The 11,331-nt window shown below is 40.8% G+C and overlaps 1 long non-coding RNA gene across 1 annotated transcript; it reads left to right on the top strand.

Annotated features, from left to right (window-relative positions):
* The first annotated feature begins 2,244 nt into the window (after positions 1-2,244).
* LOC141374698 (uncharacterized) lies at positions 2,245-11,085 on the top strand. The gene is made up of 4 exons (XR_012381780.1): positions 2,245-2,299; positions 7,578-7,653; positions 10,420-10,542; positions 10,724-11,085. It is a non-coding gene; the product is annotated as an uncharacterized lncRNA (long non-coding RNA).
* Positions 11,086-11,331: the final 246 nt, after the last annotated feature.

The raw sequence follows: 11,331 nt of genomic DNA, 5'->3' as shown, positions 1-11,331 counted from the left end.
GGTGTGAGGCGGTGTGAGGCGGTGTGAGGCGGTGTGAGGCGGTGTGAGGCGGTTTCCCTGGAGTCTTAGTTATGAAGTACATTTTTTTCATGACCAACTAGCCCCTCTGAGTTTGAGTCTCATATTTAAGGGTATGCATTTTCTAGAAGACACTGCCTTTAAACAAAAGTCAATCACTTCATCTGGGACCCAATCTGTTCCAATTGCTGCAGGGAAAACTGGCCACATTGAGACTTAACTGAGACAAAGTATGTCAGGCTCTGACATCCTAAGGTCATCTCAAGGGTAATTGTGACCATATGTGACTGTTCTCCTTTGAAGAGGACTTCAGCATCCTATCCTTGTGTAGGTGGCGACCGTGTTCACAGATAACACTAGAGAGCACAGGTCAACCCTCTCTCTCAAAATTCAGTCATGTGACTCTGTGCTCCAACCATACAGAAGCAAATTTGCCGCCTTTTAGTGGATGGAGAGTCATAATCCCTAGACAAAGATAGAAACACCATGTGAATTAGAAGCCTAAAGGGCTGGAATTTCATAGATCTTCTGGGAAAGTCTAAACTGCGGGGTTTTTTGATAATGAAACTCAAGTTCAGAGAGGGAAATTGACCAGGCTTGACCCAAGATGGCAGAAGTGAGATGTAAACCCACATCATCTTATCCTTTTAAAAACTTTTAATCTCTACTGACTGTAAATCTCTTAAAATATCCCAGAAAAGGGCTTTTATGAAAAAAGTTATTTTCCCTTGATCTCAAAAGGCATGCAAACTTTAGCTGCATGAAATCACATGGTATAAAAGTACATCACCTTCATCTGTAGCCCTACATTTCTAAATACCTCATTTCTGTCTTCTACATAATAGAAAAATTCAATATAAACAGAAAACATCTGTATTTTGAGAAGTTTTTAAGTGATTTTACTTTTCTAGAAATGTATCAGAAATACTCATTCTACCTCTAAAGCAAAAAAAGGGTATTCTCAACTCCATACACATGCATACACTCCACTTCAGCATACCATACCAGGAGCCAAATTCTCAGTACTGTGGTGCCTTTTTAGCCAACAACCTCTCTGGATATTTAACTGTAACCAAATGAATTTGTTCTTCACTTGGCTGGCTGGAATCCCAAGGCTTTCTGAGCACTGGCTGATAAAATTAGAGCAGCCCTCAATCTTCTACAACAGGAGCTCTTGATTAAGCCTAAAGAAGAAAGAGAATGAGTCATAAGTAGACTATGGGCTGGAGAGAGGAAGAGCCAGGTCCCTCGCGGAGGGTGGCTTGGCCAGCCAGGTGGACGCACAGGTGCCACACCCCTTCCCTTCTGAAGACAGGTGTCCATTCTGGGAAACAAAGGAGCAGCTGCTATGGTTTAGGAAAGACACAGTGTCCTTCACAGTGCTGTGATGTTGGACGTGATGGAGAGTAGGACCCAGAAAACTATGGCAGAGGAGCCAAAAGGAACAGGAAGACAAATGCTGTTTAAAAGCTGGGGAGGACACCGTGGCAGCACCAATGTGCCGAGCATGTCCCCTGCAGCAACCTAGAGGCCCACAAAGGCAATTTGCAGAGGAACAAGTTTCCAGGGCCACTGAGAGGTACGGACATGAAAAGAACACAGCTGAGCAACCAAATTCCCTCTTTCCTAGAAGCTTTGGAGTGTGGTGAAAACATACTCAAAAAAGGGAAGTTACAGAACCACAGAGCATAATCCCCATCTACATTTTTAAAAACGTGTTTCTCTATTTGCTTGTAGACATAGGAGTGTGCACGTGCACGCACACATACAGAAATGGGTCTGTATGAGCATAGAGCAGCATGTGAAAGTGTACCAGGGGGCACCTGGGTGGCTCAGTCGTTAAGCATCTGCCTTCGGCTTGGGTCATGATCCTAGGGTCCTGGGATCGAGCCCCACATCAGGCTCCCCGCTCTGCGGGAGGCCTGCTTCTCCCTCTCCCATTCCCCGGCTTGTGTTCCCTCTCTGTCTCTGTCAAATAACTAACTAAAATCTTTAAAAAAAATGAAAGTGTACCAGACTGACCCAACTGTTTACCATACTCATCTCTGTTGTCAAATCAGGTAGAAGAGGGCACTTTCTTCTTAATTACGCACATTAAGATTTGAAATTGATGGTAGTAGTGACAGATTTTATTTTTACTGTCTGACCATATGTATAGATTTGCAGCCGCATTTAGCTGTGGGAATTGGAAAAAAACTCATCACATTTGTTGTCTTTATTTTCCAACTCTGTCAAATGGGCATGCCCCTCTGAGGAGGCAGAAGAGTGAAGCTTGAACGAGGTGGGAAAGAAGTATGATATGAATATAAATATGAGATTGGCCTTTTATACTTTTGTTAAGAAACCAAGAGTATACATGTAGGATTGCCATTCCAGAAGGTGGAGGAAAGATTTCTCTTTGCATACTTCCCATCAACCCATGCTTCTAAAGGCCCTGTTTTGGTGAGAGTCTGTGTGGATTTGGTCATGCCAAAGAACACTTCACATTTTCACTGTAGGTTGCTCGCTTCTCTTCCTCTCTACTCTAAACTGAGGAGAGCTTATTAACATGGGTAGCTGAGAGGTGGCCAAAATAGATTTATCCCCTGATTTGCTTTCTCTGTTCTTTTGCTTCAGATGACAGCCCAGACAAGCAAGAGAAATGAGAACACCCTAATTAAAAAGATAAAACTGGGATTTTACTCTTTCACTTGTAAGCTTTCTCGCCAAGTAACACTAAGTATGCAATAGGAAAAAAAACCGATCTCCTAACAGCCACAAATCAGTCATTAAAACAAATACCAAAGCTTTAAAAATGAGGCTTTATTTTCATTCCCAACATTCTCACTAATTTTTGCTAGCTAAAATCCTCAAACTCCAGCCCCCAGTAATAGTCCCAGAGAACATAAGCTTTCAAATTTTGTATGTATGGGAATAATTTGGAGTGCTTCCTTAAAATGTAGATTCTGGCCCATAATTATTCTGATTTAGCTTAGGTCTGGAGTATATCTCAAGAATGTGCATTTTAACATGTACCCCAGATGATTCTAATGCAAGTAATCTAAAAACAGATTCTACTGCAGTGACTTAGGGGATCTAGAATAGGATACAAATCACAATCCTCATTTAAGATACTAGCCTTAGACATATCGAGCATTCATTATTTTAGCAAATAAACATTGAATGCCTACATAGTTCAAGCACCAGGTAGTAAGGATACTAACATAAGGCAGCTTCTACCATCGAGGGTTTTGTGGTGTCTTTTAGAAGCTGAATTTTTGCTGCCCTCCCCCCAGGCACTATGTGACCAACTCATACACTGTTATGGCCATTACTTTTCGTATCATCTGGGAGCATAAGGCAAAAGGTCCCTTACCCAGTTTCACGTTTAGGGCAGAAATTCTATCTAAATGACAGTGGAGAAACTACAAAGTCTACAGATACCTTATAATGCAAGCTTTTTTATTTGGTGGGAAATAGGAGGTTGGTAAGGGGTGTTTATATAACAGGAAAGTACACTTTCTATTTGGCAGAATCCCTCAGTATGTAAGTCTTAATGGAAGGTTTAACCCTTTGGATGGTCACGCCTAGCACTTTGAATCTGAAGACTTGGTACAAAGATAGAGGGTCTGTCATGATAGTATTCATTACAGAGAGACTGTAGAGCATGCTCAGCAGCAGTGCTGAGGATGAAGACCTGGCAGCAGGGAATGCACAGTGTTGCTAGTAACTTTGGGAGCATCATCACCAGACTGTGGGTATGAGGTGACCTCCTTCAGCTCCAGCCCATGCTCCATGACTGGTTCGAAAAACTTTTTTTTTTTTTTAAAGATTTTATTTATTTGACAGAGAGACACAGCGAGAGAGGGAACACAAGCAGAGGGAGTGGGAGAGGGAGAAGCAGGCTTCCCACAGAGCAGGGAGCCCGATGCGGGACTCGATCCCAGGCCCCCCGGGATCATGACCTGAGCTGAAGGCAGACGCTTAACGACTGAGTCACCCAGCCGCCCCTGGTTCGTCAAACTTCTGATGGATTCTTTCCAATAAACTGATTTTCTACTTTAGTTGGTCAGGTCAGTTTTTATTCCTTACAATCTAGAATCCTGACTGACACCAAGACAAGTACCAGCTAGTTGGTAACAAAAACAAACATCCTCAGAGAAATGGCACAGGAAAGACCTGAGATTACATATATGGACTATGTTGGCTGGAAGTCAGGGAGAATCTCATCAACATGAGAATCTGAAAGACCCCAGAACACAATGATACATCAGCCAATTAAGTTCCCTCTCTCACTGTTGTTTAACTGGAATGAAATGCCCAAGGAGGTCAATCTTTTTGGGATCAAGTTGCCACTTCCATAGAAAAGTTAAAGGAATACAAAAGTAAAGGACTACAGAGTTTGATGTTATTCTATCACTGTACTGGAAAACTCACCACAAAACAACAACAACAATAAAACAGTTCCCCAAATTCTGAAAGACACTGAAAGAAACTCAGGGACTGCTTATGACCAAGCTAAAAAAATGTTTTGTGTATTGATTCAGGTGCCTCAGAAAATTATCTGTTGAATTCACTGCCATTGTTTTGGGGCTGGTAATAGTCCTGGGAATATACAGGAGGTTTGGGAAAGCTTGGAGTACCCCGATTCCTCACCTCTCACTGAACATCCTCTGCCAGGCTCCTTCCTATCAATGAGACCATCCTTCCTTGCTTGAAGACATGGTCTTCCTTCACCTAAGGGAGTTACCTTCCTAAGGGAGCTAGTTTTTTTTTCACGTTTTACTCTCTTACCCTCTTTGTTTCCAGGGTCAAGTCAGAAAAGAAAAGGAAGCAAAGGCTTATGTGCAAACATCTCTGGTACTCTGCTAATGTGTAGCTGCTAGAATCTTGAGAATACATGTGGAAATGGATTCTGAGAGAGACTGGTCAAGGGTAGATCAACATAGATTTATTAATATGGGTACCAGAAATTCTACATGAAGCATGCTAGTCAAACAACTGAAAGTAGTTTTATGTATCTACTCAACTGGTTAATGAAATCCTAAATAATATATGGTGACCATATAATATTAATGTGAAATGCCAGTAGTTCTTTGGACAAAGGTAGATAAGGGAATCCAGATTGAAAATTGAAGATTTGGTGTAGTGTTGACTTGTCCAATCTGACCAACCATATTCATTCCCCAATTAAGCTCCCCCGAAGGCCCAGAAACTAGCCATTTTACCAACACCCTGAGAAATACAATGGCATGGGAACTATCAGCAGGAACTGTTTTTTGGAAGATAAAAGGAGTATTAGTGAGAGTTGCTAAAGAAAAAATGAGCACCTTGATTTCAATGTAGATGAGAGAATTCTGACGTGACAAAAAAAAAAAAAGAGCAAAATGTAATCATGACAGGCATGGTTACACATGTGCCCTTTGGCATTTATCTACCATCATAATCAGAATACTCTAGCCCAAAGGGATCCTAAACAATTTTTTTTTTGGTCATTGGATACCTACATCTAAAACAGCTGTGGCCCCTGCTAAGGTCCTACTCAAGTTATATTGACAAAAACAGAAACCCAACAAATTTCAAAGCCAGTGAACAGAGATCTGATTGGGGGCTCCAAGATGTCTCAATCCTCTTTCCATTTCTCTGACCTGAGTCAGTTCATGGACCCAGAGATCTTTGAAAGTGACGATGATAATGAAGAAAGACCTTAGGGAGTGGAGAGGCATTTAGAAGGAAAAATAGACCAACTTTGGTACAATGGGAGACACAGAGGTTGAAGGATGTGAGACTTTGGCGTTGTATTTTTATATATATTATTCCCCCCCAGAAAAATATTTTCCTTGTTGCTTTTCATATTGTCATACAAATGTTCTGGCATTAACATTTTAAACTTCTCCAAATTTTTTACAAAAACATTTCAAAGGGATGTTTTCTATTTAACTCCACAAAACTTGAAGACAAGCACATGAAACATTAGAGTACCTACATAATGGCCATTCTTTCTTTATCCATATCATTGTTTACCAGAAATGACCTTGTCTATGACTTAGTAATTTAGAGTTTTCTTTTTTGAATGTTGTGATTACCTAATTCATGTTTCCAAAGATTTTTTTTTCAAATGTCAGATGAGTCTGCATTACTATCAGATTCTTACCTGTCTTCTCAGATGGAATGTTTCTCTTTTGCATTTGGAGAAAATGTTAATTAACACATTAGGAATGTGTTTGGTACATTTGGTTGCAAATGCAAACAGTCTAATCTTCTATTCATTAGAGCCTTTTGTCTGAATCATTCAAGTGAGTAACAGGTTGCACTGAGACATCACCAAAATGATTCAGTTATCCTAAAAGGACTCCTTTTGTTTTTCTGAGAAGAGTGATATATTATGAATTATTCAAATTGCATTTTCATTTCATCACCATGGTAACTACTGTGGCAACACTTGAAGGGATGGCCGTGTTAATTACTTCACCAAACAAGAGAGTCTGGCCAAATTTTGTGTGAACCTAGCAGAGAATATTAAATGCATCCGTAGGAACTAAACATCATCAGAGCTTTTGTACCCTGGGCTTTATATTGATGTTGGAGGAACACCAGTGAAAAAGGAGGAGGTACATAGAGATGGCTGGACCCAGTTTTCCCCATTTGAGTTCCATTCCCATGTCATTCATGTTATCCTTTCCCAGGGGAGAGCAGAACTGGAGGGCAGAAAGTTATTTCTTGAGATACTACCTCACACCAGTTAGAATGGCTAAAATTAACAAGTCAGGAAACAATGAACTTTGGCAAAAATGTGGAGAAAGGGAACCCTCCTACACTGCCATTGGAAAAGCAAGCTCCTACAGCCACTCTGGAAAACAGTATGGAGGTGCCTCAAAAAGTTAAAAATAGAACTACCCTATGACCCAGCCATTGCACTACTGGGTATTCACCCCAAAGATACAAATGTAGGGATCCAAAGGGGCACATGCACCTTGATGTTTATAGCAGCCATGTCCACAATAGCCAAACTGTGGAAAGAGCCAAGATGTCCATCGACAGATGAATGGATAAAGAAGATGTGTGTACGTACACACACACACTGGAATATTACTCAGCCATCAAAAAATGAAATCTTGTCATTTCCAATGATGTGGATGGAAATAGAGGGTATAAGTCAATCAGAGAAAGATAATTATATAATTTCACTAATATGTGGAATTTAAGAAACAAAACAGAGGAGCATAGGGGAAGGGAGGGAGAAATAAAACAAGACAAAATCAGACAGGGAGAAAAACCATAAGAGACTCTTAATCATAGGAAACAAACAGGGTTGCTAGAAGGGAGAGAGGTGGGGGGATCGGGTAATTGGATGATGGGCATTAAGGAGGGCACATGATGTAATAAGCACTGGGTGTTATATACAACTGATGAGTCACTGAACTCTACCTTTGAAACCAGTAATATACTATGTTAATTAATTGCATTTAAATTTTAAAAAAAAAGTTGTTTATCAAGTGCTAGGTGTTTTTGCTCTATGATCTCGTTTAATCTTCCTGAGAGTTCTATGGGGTGAGCACTATTGTCTTTCCTCCTGACAGTTGAGAAGAACAAAGCTCAGAGCAATGAGTTCATTCAGTCATTCATCTAACAAGCAGTACTGATGGTTTTCTTCAGGTAACATGGACCAAACCTTACAAATAGAATTAGTGACGCTGAGATAAAACAAGTCCTTCTGACTGCAAAGTCCATGCTTCTTATATGATACTGTGTCCAGGCAGGATTGAGTTGCACTGCATCTTCACCACTTTCAAGCCTTGCCTGACAATAGCAGGGAAAATTACATGAGCGTGTGTGTGTGTGTGTGTGTGTGTGTGTATATGTGTGTGAGAGAGAGAGAGAGAGAGAGAGAGAGAGTTATGGCTGGGGGTTGTGGAGGGGAGATCTTTTCATATCCAGGGTCAGAAAGGGCTTTAGACTGTACAAGAAAGCAGAATACAAGGTATAATGTCATCTACTACAGGAAACCCATTTTCCAAAAGAATACCCTTTTCTCCACCTTTCAGGAGCACCAAAGTCTTAAATGCAATGAGACCCAAAGCTTAAACTGTAAACAAAAATGCAACTCAAGGAGTTAATTTCTCGTGTATAAATGACGAGTAAAATTTCCTTTCCTTTCTCGAGATTTGTGCTCACAGGGCAGTGAGGGCAGTGGGACTGAAGAGACACGGAGCAGACTGTGCCACCAGAAAACACGCCTCTTTGGCATAAGGATTACCTTAGGCTGATGAGTTTTAAGACACAGCAGCAAAGGAGAAGTTCTGAAATTAAGAAGTGACCCTTGGGTGGAAGACCTTTACATTTATAAGGGTGTCTCCTCTCTGTACAAGGAAGAGGAGGAAGACTAAATCTCTGGAAACTCTTGTCAGTGAAGAAGGAAACAACTTAATTCTGCATAATAATCCTACCCTCATTTACTGTGCTTTCCTGATAGCCTCCCATCATTGGTGCCCCACTCTCCAATATCTTTTTCTGTCTTTAGCTGAGAGAGTATTTAAGGTGGTGGCTTGGGCCATCACAGGGGTTCCTCAGGTTTTCCTGCATCTCTTCCTTGTTAAAAGGAGGTATTTATGTTACTAAACTTGTTTTTCTGTTAATCTTTTATTATGGGGGTGGGGAAGAGGTCTCAGCCAGAAACCTAGAAGGATAGAGAGAAAAGTTTTTTCCTCCCCTTCAAAAGGTTAAGCTGGGAACTCAGAATGAAAGGCTGAAAATTATTTTGTCCTGAAATGGTGCTCAGAGAAAAGAAGGGAGGTGTTGCTACAATATTGCTCTCCAACCCACCATATCATGTCACAGATAGTGCTGTAGTTGTGAGGCTTCTGTAGTTGTGAGGCTTCTGTAGTGAGCAAAATCAAACACAGCCTCTGGAGTCACAGATCTAGCCATCCAGGGACAGAGACTGGCAATCAAATAATAAGATGATCCCAGAAATAAATGTAAAATTACATTCTGTATGAAGAAAGGTCACTGTCTTGTGAGAAGGAATAATACTAGGGCCTGTCATCATCTGAGTGGTCAGGGAAGGCTGCCTGTAAAGGAGAATCAGAGTGGAGATCTACATCTGTCACTTTTTCCTTAAGCTAGCTTCTTTGGTTGTATTCTCCATCTCTAGAAGTGACTGTATGATCTACCTGCTAAAAAAAAAAAAAAATACAGAAGTTAGCTTTGATTTCTCTTTCTCCCTTATCCCCTACTCAATCATGAGATTCCTATTTCTCTATAACCAAAATTTTTTGCTCTTTGCCACCTGGGCAACCCTTGTCCATACCACCAACCCACATCTTCATCTGAACTAACTCAACAGCCTCCTAATTTGTTTTTCTGCCTTAGCTCTTGTCCTCCTCTTGGCCCTGCCAATCAGAATCTGTTCTCCATGATGCAGCAAATGTGATCTTTCAGAAATACAAATATAACAGAGTCACCCTCCTATGTTAAATCTCTCGGGAACTTCTCATTGTCATTAGGATGAAATACAAACATCTTAATATGGCTTATAAAACCCTTTAGGGTCTGCTGCTGCTCACTTCTGCAGTCCCTTCTCTTTCTGCTTGCATCACACCCTCCGGTTATCTTTGATTTCTCTCTGTGCCTGGAACCCACCCTCTTCTTCCTTTCTACCATCCTCTTCATCTATCTGGAACACTCTTCTTCCTTCCTTCTCCTTGTCTCTTTTAGGCCTGGATATCTTATGCAGATCCTCCAGGTCTCAGCTTTCTGATGTCCCTTTCTCTATGTAAACCTGAGGCCCCAGAACTGGGGTTAGGAGCCACATAGCACTATTCACACTCGATCATAATTGCCCATTTTCACTTGGTCCGAATCCCTTACTATATTGTCACCTGTCTGCCAGTAGGAGCCGTATCTTTTCTTATCATAGCTCTGGGACATGGGCAATGCCAGGCTCATTGTAATGCCTCACTAAATATTTGTTGGAAGAACAAAGGAGGAAGGAACAAAGGAATGAAGAGCAAAAGAAAGGATGGGAGGAAGGGAGGAAGGGATCCTTGGAGATGGCTTATAGTTCTTCCCTTACTTAAATGACTTTGAAATGGTATGAGCGATTTTGCTCATCTGCTAAAGGCAGCAATACAAAAGTTCTGCAGCAAGAGAGATGTTCTCTATTTGCACTAATCCAGTAGTCACTAGCCACATGGGGCTACTGAGCATTTGAAATGTGCTCAGTGTGACTAAATAACTGAATATTTAATATGATTTTATCTTAAATTTAAATAGTGTGGTTAGTGACTACTATAACGGACAGCACAGGCCTAGAAGAGCCACAGCAGGGCCGATGTCCCATGCCCAACCCCTCCCTCACCATTGCTGCTCCCCTGCTGCTCAATACTGTTCCATTCATTGCAGTTTTCCTACTGTTTTTAGGAATTCCTCTAAAATTCTCCTTTCCATGCTGGGCAGAAGTCAAATAAATGCAGCAGATAGACGGCCATTTACACTTCATTTTCAATAGCCTTAATGAGGGTTATTTTGATCTCATAAATGCTGGTGAGTGATTTCTATCTACATGATCAAGAGCTGTATTTTTCCAAAACACTTCATATAAGGGTAAAATGGTAAAATAAGCAAATAGACTCTCAAACTATTATGCCAAGTGTTCCAAATCAGCTAAAAAAAAAAAAATTAACAAGGTTTAATTTGAACACTGTTCTTCATTCCTTTGGTGCAGAGAAAACAGGCTGGAGAAGAGAGGGTGGGCAGGGAGAAAAGCAAGAGCCAGGCATGAAATAGAAGATAAGTGTGTGATCTCTGCGTCTTCACACAGAGCTGAGTGGCCATCATCCTACAATTACCGTTATCAGAGAACCAGGGCCTAGAGGAAGAACGCCTGTTTGGGAGTCAGAAGTCTTCTTTCACACCATACAGACTTGCTTGGGCAAGTAACATAACCTCTCTGAACCTCTGTATTTTTCTTGTCTAGATGGGGAAAAAATGCCCACTCTCCTTACCTGGTTGGGTTTTTGCAGTTTCACATGAAACAATACATGCCAAAAGAATATGCAATGTAACTTATTCTTACTGTGACATAAGAGGACATAATTTTAATATTACCATTTCCAATAAAAACTTATGGTTGGAAAATAAACAAGAATATATCATTTATATTTCTTAAACCACACTAACCTACTTACCTACCTTCAGCCACTGAAATTTACCTGAAAACATATGTGTGTACGTGTGTACATATTTATATATTTTTTTTCTTTTTCTAATTAGTACTTATTGCTGGAAGTATCTACTTCCACACTTGGCCTGGAGCCTGGAAATGCTGTATAA

Source organism: Callorhinus ursinus, unplaced genomic scaffold, assembly GCF_003265705.2.
Source record: "Callorhinus ursinus isolate GAN/ISIS: 27379988/994484 unplaced genomic scaffold, GSC_fseal_2.0 scaffold20, whole genome shotgun sequence".
Classification (NCBI taxonomy): domain Eukaryota; kingdom Metazoa; phylum Chordata; class Mammalia; order Carnivora; family Otariidae; genus Callorhinus; species Callorhinus ursinus.
The sequence above is the reverse complement of the archived record's forward strand: the minus strand, read 5'-3'. Positions and strand labels throughout refer to the sequence as shown.